The sequence below is a fragment of the Lolium perenne genome, chromosome 5, assembly GCF_019359855.2.
Source record: "Lolium perenne isolate Kyuss_39 chromosome 5, Kyuss_2.0, whole genome shotgun sequence".
NCBI classification, from domain to species: Eukaryota; Viridiplantae; Streptophyta; class Magnoliopsida; order Poales; family Poaceae; genus Lolium; species Lolium perenne.
Window position 1 is genome coordinate 190,757,501 of NC_067248.2, and position 11,081 is coordinate 190,768,581.

The window sequence follows — 11,081 nt, forward strand, 5'->3', positions numbered from 1 at the left end:
AATTGGACGAAATCAACGCCCAGGGTCCTATTTTCACGCGAAGCTTCCAGAAGACCGGAGGAGATACGAAGTGGGGCCATGAGGTGGCGCCACACTAAGGCGGCGCGGCCAGGCTAGGGCCCGCGCCGCCCTGTTGTGTGGGTCCCTCGTGACTCCACCGACCTTGCCCTTCCGCCTACTTAAAGTCTCCGTCGCGAAAACCCTATTACGTTCGACGAAACCAGAGAAAACCTTCCAGAGCCGCCGCCATCGCGAAGCCAAGATCTGGGGGACAGGAGTCTCTGTTCCGGCACGCCGCCGGGACGGGGAAGTGCCCCCGGAAGGCTTCTCCATCGACACCACCGCCATCTTCATCAACGCTGCTGTCTCCCGTGAGGAGGGAGTAGTTCTCCATCGAGGCTCGGGGCTGTACCGGTAGCTATGTGGTTCATCTCTCTCCTATGTGCTTCAATACAATAATCTCATGAGCTGCCTTACATGATTGAGATTCATATGATGATGCTTGTAATCTAGATGTCATTATGCTAGTCAAGTGGATTTTACTTATGTGATCTCCGGAGACTCCTTGTCCCACGTGTGTAAAGGTGATAGTGTGTGCACCGTGTGGGTCTCTTAGGCTATATTTCACAGAATACTTATTCGCTGTTATAAATGGCATAGTGAAGTGCTTATTTATATCTCTTTATGATTGCAATGTGTTTTGTATCACAATTTATCTGTGTGCTACTCTAGTGATGTTATTAAAGTAGTTTATTCCTCCTGCACGGTGTAATGGTGACAGTGTGTGCATCGTGTAGTACTTGGCGTAGGCTATGATTGTGATCTCTTGTAGATTATGAAGTTAACTATTGCTATGATAGTATTGATGTGATCTATGCCTCCTTTCGTAGTGTGAAGGTGACAGTGTGCATGCTATGTTAGTACTTGGTTTGGTTATGTTGATCTGTTATGCACTCTAAGGTTATTTAAATATGAACATTGAATATTGTGGAGCTTGTTAACTCCGGCATTGAGGGTTCGTGTAATCCTACACAGTTAGTGGTGTTCATCATCCAACAAGAGGGTGTAGAGTCTAGCATCTATCTATTTATTCTGTTATGTGATCAATGTTGAGAGTGTCCACTAGTGAAAGTATGATCCCTAGGCCTTGTTCCTAAATACTGCTATCGCTGCTTGTTTCTTGTTTTACTGCTTGTTTACTTCACTGCAATATTACTACCATCAATCGCACGCCAGCAAGCACTTTTCTGGCACCGTTACTACTGCTCATATTCATTCATACCACTTGTATTTCACTATCTCTTCGCCGAACTAGTGCACCTATTAGGTGTGTTGGGGACACAAGAGACTTCTTGCTTTGTGGTTGCAGGGTTGCATGAGAGGGATATCTTTGACCTCTTCCTCCCTGAGTTCGATAAACCTTGGGTGATCCACTTAAGGGAAACTTGCTGCTGTTCTACAAACCTCTGCTCTTGGAGGCCCAACACTGTCTACAAGAATAGAAGCACCCGTAGACATCAAGCACTTTTCTGGCGCCGTTGCCGGGGAGGAAAGGTAAAAGGCACTCATACTCCGGTCCCAGGTAAAGTACTTTTCTGTTGCCGTTGTGTGTGTGCTCGAAGCTATTTCCTTTAGATCCTGCAATTGCATCTTTTTGTCTCTTGTTTTACACTAGTAAGGCTTAATGGAAGACAACAACAAAATGAGAGATCTTTATGAACTTTATCTTGAATTAGGACATGATGTGTTTGAAGAGAAAATTAAAAAACCCATGGAACTTATGCATGCTAATGGGAATGTTATTAGTATGAATGCTTTGAACACCATTGTTGCTAATGCTATGGAAGAATTTAAGCTTGGGGAGGTCGGTTTTGATGAAAATGATCTCTTTAGTCCTCCGGGTATTGAGGAGAAAGTTTATGTTGATTATGATATGCCTCCCATATATGATGATTATAATGATAGTGGTCTTTTGGTGCCACCTACTATGGAGGATAAGTTTAATTATGATTACAATATGCCTCCTATATTTGATGATGAGAATAATAATGATAGCTACTTTGTTGAATTTGCTCCCACTACAACTAATAAAATTGATTATGCTTATGTGGAGAGTAATGATATTTTTATGCATGTGAATAAGAATGCTTTATTTGATACTTATATTGTTGAGTTTGTTCATGATGCCTCTGAAAATTATTATGAGAGAGGAAAATATGGTTGTAAAAATTTTCATGCTACTAAAACACCTCTGTATATGCTGAAATTTTTGAAGTTACACTGGTTTTATCTTCCTATGCTTGTTACTTTGCTCTTCATGAACTTATTTATTTACAAGATTCCTATGCATAGGAAGCATGTTAGACTTAAATGTGTTTTGAATTTGCTTCTTGATGCTCTCTTTTGCTTCAACTCCTCTTTCTTGCGAGTGCATCATTAAAATTGCTGAGCCCATCTTAATGGCTATAAAGAAAGCACTTCTTGGGAGATAACCCATGTGTTTATTTTACTACAGTACTTTTTTTTATATTTGTGTCTTGGAAGTTGTTTACTACTGTAGCAACCTCTCCTTATCTTATTTTATTGCATTGTTGTGCCAAGTAAAGTCTTTGATAGCAAGGTTGATACTAGATTTGGATTACTGCACAGAAACAGATTTCTGTCTGTCACGAATCTGGGCAGAATTCTCTGTAGGTAACTCAGAAAAATCTGCCAATTTACGTGCGTGATCCTCAGATATGTACGCAACTTTCATTCAATTTGGGCATTTTCATCTGAGCAAGTCTGGTGCCACTTTAAAATTCGTCTTTACGGACTGTTCTGTTTTGATAGATTCTACCTTTTATTTCGCATTGCCTCTTTTGCTGTGTTGGATGGATTTTTTTGTTCCATTAACTTCCAGTAGCTTTGTGCAATGTCCAGAAGTGTTAAGAATGATTTTGTCACCTCTGAACATGTGAGTTTTTGATTATGCACTAACCCTCTAATGAGTTGCTTTGAGTTTGGTGTGGAGGAAGTTTTCAAGGGTCAAGAGAGGAGGATGATATACTATGATCAAGAAGAGTGAAGAGTCTAAGCTTGGGGATGCCCCCGTGGTTCATCCCTGCATATTTCAAGAAGACTCAAGCATCTAAGCTTGGGGATGCCCAAGGCATCCCCTTCTTCATCGACAACTTATCAGGTTTCTTCTCTTGAAACTATATTTTTATTCAGTCACATCTTATGTACTTTACTTGGAGCGTCTGTGTGCTTTTATTTTTGTTTTGTGTTTGAATAAGATCTGATCCATCATGCTTGTGTGGGAGAGAGACACGCTCCGCTGTTTCGTATGAACAAATATGTTCTTAGCTTTATCTTTAATGTTCATGGCGAAGGTTGAAACTGCTTCGTTCATTGCTATTTGGTTGGAAACAGAAAATGCTGCATGTGGTAATTGGTATAATGTCTTGAATAATGTGATACTTGGCAATTGTTGTGCTCATATAGATCTTGTTTAAGCTCTTGCATCATGTACCTTGTACCCATTAATGAATAACTACATAGAGCATGTTAAAATTTGGTTTGCATGATTGTTCTCTCTAAGTCTAGATATTTTCTGGTAAAGGTGTTTGAACAACAAGGAAGACGATGTAAAGTCTTATAATGCTTACAATATGTTCATATGTGAGTCTTGCTGCACCGTTTTATACTTGAGTTTGCTTCAAACAACCTTGCTAGCCTAGCCTTGTATTGAGAGGAATTCTTCTCGTGCATCCAAATCCTTGAGCCAATAACCATGCCATTTGTGTCCACCATACCTACCTACCACATGGTATTTCTCTGCCATTCCAAGCAAATACTTCATGTGCTACCTTTAAACAATTCAAAAGCTATTATCTCTTATTTGTGTCAATGTTTTATAGCTCATGAGGAAGTATGTGGTGTTTATCTTTCGATCTTGTCATTTACTTTTGATAGACTTTCACAATGGACTAGTGGCATATCCGCTTATCCAATAATTTTGCAAAAAGAGCTGGCAATGGGGTGCCCAGCCCCAATTAATTAACTTGCATTAATAATTCTCTTCACATGTTTTGCTCTGATTCATCAGTAAGCAACTTAATTTTGCAAATAGACACTCCTCCATGGTATGTGAAATGTTGGAAGGCACCCGAGGATTCGGTTAGCCATGGCTTGAGAAAGCAAAGGTTGGGAGGAGTGTCATCCATAAATAAAAAAAATGAAACTAAAATACATGTGTAAACAAAAGAGAAGAGGGATGATCTACCTTGCTGGTAGAGATAACGTCCTTCATGGGAGCCGCTCTTGAAAGTCTGGTTGATGAGGTAGTTAGAGTACCCGCTACCATTCGTTGACAACAACAAACACCTCTCAAAACTTTACTTTTATGCTCTCTATATGATTTCAAAACTTAAAAAGCTCTAGCACATGATTTAATCCCTGCTTCCCTCTGCGAAGGGCCTTTCTTTTACTTTATGTTGAGTCAGTTTACCCACTTCTTTCTATCTTAGAAGCAAACACTTGTGTAAACCGTGTGCATTGATTCTTACATGTTTACCTATTGCACTTGTTATATTGCTTTATGTTGACAACTATCCATGAGATATACATGTTACAAGTTGAAAGCAATTGCTGAAACTTAATCATCCTTTGTGTTGCTTCAATGCTTTCTACTAAGAATTTATTGCTTATGAGTTAACTGTTATGCAAGTCTTATTGATGCTTGTCTTGAAAGTATTATTCGTGAAAAGTCTTTGCTATATGATTCATTTGTTTACTCATTATCTTCATCATTGCTTCGAATCGCTGCATTCATCTCATGTGCTTACAATAGTATGATCAAGGTTATGATGGCATGTCACTCCAGAAATTATCTTTGTTATCGTTTACCTGCTCGGGACGAGCAGGAACTAAGCTTGGGGATGCTGATACGTCTCCGACGTATCGATAATTTCTTATGTTCCATGCCACATTATTGATGATATCTACATGTTTTATGCATACTTTATGTCATTATTATGCGTTTTCCGGAACTAACCTATTGACGAGATGCCGAAGTGCCAGTTCCTGTTTTCTGCTGTTTTTGGTTTCAAAAATCCTAGTAAGGAAATATTCTCGGAATTGGACGAAATCAACGCCCAGGGTCCTATTTTCACGCGAAGCTTCCAGAAGACCGGAGGAGATACGAAGTGGGGCCACGAGGTGGCGCCACACTAAGGCGGCGCGGCCAGGCTAGGGCCCGTGCCGCCCTGTTGTGTGGGTCCCTCGTGACTCCACCGACCTTGCCCTTCCGCCTACTTAAAGTCTCCGTCGCGAAAACCCTATTACGTTCGACGAAACCAGAGAAAACCTTCCAGAGCCGCCGCCATCGCGAAGCCAATATCTAGGGGACAGGAGTCTCTGTTCTGGCACGCCGCTGGGACGGGGAAGTGCCCCCGGAAGGCTTCTCCATCGACACCACCGCCATCTTCATCAACGCTGCTGTCTCCCATGAGGAGGGAGTAGTTCTCCATCGAGGCTCGGGGCTGTACCGGTAGCTATGTGGTTCATCTGTCTCCTATGTGCTTCAATACAATAATCTCATGAGCTGCCTTACATGATTGAGATTCATATGATGATGCTTGTAATCTAGATGTCATTATGCTAGTCAAGTGGATTTTACTTATGTGATCTCCGGAGACTCCTTGTCCCACGTGTGTAAAGGTGACAGTGTGTGCACCGTGTGGGTCTCTTAGGCTATATTTCACAGAATACTTATTCGCTGTTATGAATGGCATAGTGAAGTGCTTATTTATATCTCTTTATGATTGCAATGTGTTTTGTATCACAATTTATCTGTGTGCTACTCTAGTGATGTTATTAAAGTAGTTTATTCCTCCTGCACGGTGTAATGGTGACAGTGTGTGCATCGTGTAGTACTTGGCGTAGGCTATGATTGTGATCTCTTGTAGATTATGAAGTTAACTATTGCTATGATAGTATTGATGTGATCTATGCCTCCTTTCGTAGTGTGAAGGTGATAGTGTGCATGCTATGTTAGTACTTGGTTTGGTTATGTTGATCTGTTATGCACTCTAAGGTTATTTAAATATGAACATTGAATATTGTGGAGCTTGTTAACTCCGGCATTGAGGGTTCGTGTAATCCTACACAGTTAGTGGTGTTCATCATCCAACAAGAGGGTGTAGAGTCTAGCATCTATCTATTTATTCTGTTATGTGATCAATGTTGAGAGTGTCCACTAGTGAAAGTATGATCCCTAGGCCTTGTTCCTAAATACTGCTATCGCTGCTTGTTTACTGTTTTACTGCTTGTTTACTTCCTGCAATATTACTACCATCAACTGCACGCCAGCAAGCACTTTTCTGGCACCGTTACTACTGCTCATATTCATTCATACCACTTGTATTTCACTATCTCTTCGCCGAACTAGTGCACCTATTAGGTGTGTTGGGGACACAAGAGACTTCTTGCTTTGTGGTTGCAGGGTTGCATGAGAGGGATATCTTTGACCTCTTCCTCCCTGAGTTCGATAAACCTTGGGTGATCCACTTAAGGGAAACTTGCTGCTGTTCTACAAATCTCTGCTCTTGGAGGCCCAACACTGTCTACAAGAATAGAAGCACCCGTAGACATCAGGAATGTACAAAGGTTGAAGACGCCAGGCGTCCCAATCCTCCAACTAGTTGGGCACTAACGATATTCGCATATCCATGAAGTGATCGTCCTTAGTATGCACCGTTGCTAAGACTCGTCGTTTCAAAGCATCACGTGATGATCAGGTGTTATAGATTCTACGTGTGCATACAACAGGTGCAAGCCAGATTTGCACAAGCGAATACTAAGGTTAAACTTTACGAGCTTAGCATGTACAGACATGGTCTCGGAAAGTTGTCATGATTGGATAGATAAAAAGTATGAGTGAAATTTTTCATCACATTAAAAAGGTTACTAATAGTGAAATCTGGAACACTTGTCATGTGATGATCAACTTCAAGGTAAGAACCTCAAGGTTATTAGTATTTGACCAATGGACCTAGAAGTTATTGAAGGTGAAGTGTTTTCTGAGAATGAGGAAAGCTACAAGATAAACTACAAAAGATTTTTGGCAGAAAGAAAGAAAAGACTAGAAAGTCTAGCTCAGGTGTATATAGATGATATACATGTTATGAATGTATTTCTTGTTTGGTCACACAATGAAATTCTTGGGTATTTGTACCATATTGGTTGGTATGAAGTGTCATACAAAACAACGCAATACAAGAATACAATGGCCTAAGTGACTGACAAGGAATATGATAGGAATGCACGTCTGGAACAAAAATAAAGTGTTATTATGTTCGTCGTTGGCATTCTATCTAGCCCTTCAGATTTATAATAAAGAACTTCATAATTGTTGTTTTGTTCTGGTCAAATAAAAACAATGAGTTGTTCAAAGTTCTGACCGTACTCCATGTACGATGGATAAGTTATTATAAATCTTAATGGTGAAACACACATGCGTAACACTGACGCTAAAATGCCATAAGGCAAATGATTTGAATTCCACTTATTTGTGGAACCACCATTTAGGTCATGTTAGAAAGGAACGCATGAAGAAACTCCATGCAAATGGATTTTTGGAGTCATTTGATTTTTGAATCGTTTGACGCTTGCAAATCTCTTCTAAAGAGAATGACTGAAATACCGTTCATAGGCCAAGAGTTGAACGGGCAACTAACTTAGTGGAAACATACATGATGATGTATGTGGTTCAATGGGCATAGTTGTGTGCGGGAGATCCTTCTACTTCATGAAAAGTTCCAACAATGAATTGAGTATATATATGTGGATATATTTATTCGATAAGAAAGAAGTTAGAAACATTTGAATGGATTCAAATAAATTTCAGCATGAAGTGGAAATCATCGTAATAGAAAAGTCAAATATCTATGATTGGATCATGGTGGAAATATTTGAATTACGATTTTTAGAGAACATCTAAGAGAGTTATGAAATTGTTCTACAACTCACGTTTTGGAGTATCATAGTGATGATGTAGTTTCCGAGAGATGTATCAAAACGTTGTTGGATTAATGATGAGATAAAATAAAATGACGCCATTATATTTTTGTAGATTATGCTTTAGAGACTACCGCTTTTACACTGAATAGAGCATCATCATAATCCGTTGAAATGACACCATACGAGTTATGGCATGGGTTTAAACCCTAATAGTATTTTCTTAAATTTTGGTATGCGTAGCATAAGTAAATAAGTTTACAACCAAAACCGGATGAATGCCTTTGTAGTTGTCCCAGAGAACAAATTGAGAATTCTTTCCACTATGAAGTAAAAGACAAAAGTGTTTGTGAATGTTACTTGCTTATTTCCAAGAAATTGTTTTCTAGCGAAGTATTTGAGTGGGAGGACAATGGAACTTGATAAGGTTTATGAACCTGAGCATAATGATCAGAGTAGCGTAGCATCGGAAATGGTTCCCATGACTACAAAGTGTTTTAGCCATGGAGATCGAAGTACCTATTGAACCTTGTAGGTATGGTTTACTTTGTGATCAAATAAATGATTTGTGGACAAAGGATTGATTTTGAACAATGATAAACCAACCACATACAAAGAAGTTATGATGGGCCCTGACTCCGTTAAAATGTCTATACGCCATGAAATCCAAGATAGGTGAATACTTTTTGAAAGTAAATGGATCTATAAAATTGATGGACTTGGATGGAATATCCTTGAAGAAGCACGACTTGTTGAAAAGTTGTTTACGACAAAGTTCAAAAAGTTGACTATGATAAGATTAGATCTTGCGTAGCGATGCTTATAGTCTATGTGGATTATTCTAGTAATCACTACATATTTCTTTTATGAGATATGATAGTAGGATGGAAGAAATACATTTATTACCAGAAGTGTGTATGAAGGATGTATACTAGATACAAACCAAAGAGTTTTGCTAGTCCGTGAAATACTAGATAGGTATAAAAACTTCACTGGATGAAGTAAGTATCACGGATTTGGAATCTTCACCGGATGAAATAATCAAAGAGTTTTGATTTCATCAGAAACGATGAAGATGATTGCATTTGCAAGAAATTAAGTGGGAGCGCTGAGACATAGTTATAATATTATATGTGGATGACATATCATTGATTATAAATGATGTAATTATATACTTGATGTGATTAAAAGGTTTCATTGAGAATTAACTTCAATGAAAGGATATGGACTGAAACACATAATAAGTTTAAGTTAAAGTACATAGAATGAATATTGAAGTAGTTCAATATAAAAATATTAAGAAGGTGTTCTTTTCCATGTGAAGGTTTAACAAGACTTGAGTGTATTTGACACTCGATGAGTAAAAGCACATGAGTGATTTTAGATCACGAATAATATGTACAAAATCAGATGTCCTGTGCTCTAAAGTGTTACGAGCATATACCAGAATGATTCATGTAATGATCATTGGCCAACAGTAAGAATATCCCTGAGTGCTTTAGAAGAATCAAGGATATATATATAGTTTTGTATGGGGTAATGACAAACAAATCGTTGTAAGGTGTTGCACCGATATTAGTTTGGTCACATATAAAAATAAAATTTCAATCTCAATAAGGCTAAGCGTTGTTTAAAAGGTAGCACAATGAGCTAGAAGAAGTCTATGCTAGATTTAGATGAGTTCTAAATATTGTGACTGACTCTACAAATAAAGGCAGAGTATGTCATTGTTTTGACAATGACCGAGAGTGTTTGAGTCGAGGAGTTCTTTGAGAACTTGGTGTAGTTCCGATAGTGTCAGAACTTTGAAGCTATATTGTGTATGACAATATTAGTGACATATTTCAGACCACAGAATTAAGGTTCCACCAGAAGACCGAACATATACGATTAATCCCGACTCATTTGGAAAATGAGCGATGTGTGGAGACGCAATTGAATTGCAAAATAGATACATTTCTGAGTGTGTCAGATTCGTTGACTGAAACCTCTCCCATAAGCAAACATGATAAGCACCATAAGGCCAAGGTGTTATATCTTTACAAATGTAAACTAGATTATTGACTCTATTGCAAGTGGGAGACTGTTGGAGATATGCCCAAGAGGCAATAATAAAAGTGTTTATTGTTATATCCTAGTGTTCATGATAAATGTTTACATCCCATGCTATAATTGTATTAACCGGAAACATTAATACTTGCGTGTTTTGTAAACATAAAGGAGTCCCTAGTAAGCCTCTTGTTAAACTAGCTTGTTGATTAATAGATGATCATGGTTTCCTGATCATGAACATTGGATGTTATTAATAACAAGGTCATATCATTAGGTGAATGATGTGTAGGACATACACCCATAGTAAGCGTAGCATATGATCAAGTCATTTAGTTCTTTGTGCTTCAAGCTTTAATATGCATAGTAGTCTAATCCTTCGACCATGAGATTTTGTTAATCACCTACACCGGATGGATGCTTTGATGACACCAAACACTACTGCGTAAATGGGTTGTTACAAGGGTGGCATTAAGTGTTCGGAAAGTATAAGGTTGAGGCACTTGTATCAATAGTGGGATTTGTCCATCCTAATGACAGATAGATATACTCTGGACCCTCTCGGTGGAATGATATCTAATTAGCTTGCAAGCATGTGACTGGTTCACAAGGGATATCATATCACAGTATGAGTAAAGAGTACTTATCAGTAACGAGGTTGAACTAGGTATGAAGATACCGACGATCAAACTTCGGATAAGTAAAATATCGCGAGACAAAGGGAATTGTTATTTTATGTGAATGGTTCTTTCGATCACAAAGTCATCGTTGAATATGTGGGAGCTATTATGGATCTCTAGGTCCCGCTATTAGTTATTGATCGGAGAGGAGTCTCGATCATGTCCGCATAGTTCTCGAACCGTAGGGTGACACACTTAAGGTTTGATGTCGTTTTAAGTAGATATGGAATATGGAATGGAGTTTGAATGTTGTTCGGAGTCTCAGATGGGATCCAGGACATCACGAGGAGTTCAGGAATGGTCCGGACAATAAGATTCATATATGGGAAGTCATTTTTCAGGGTTCGGAAA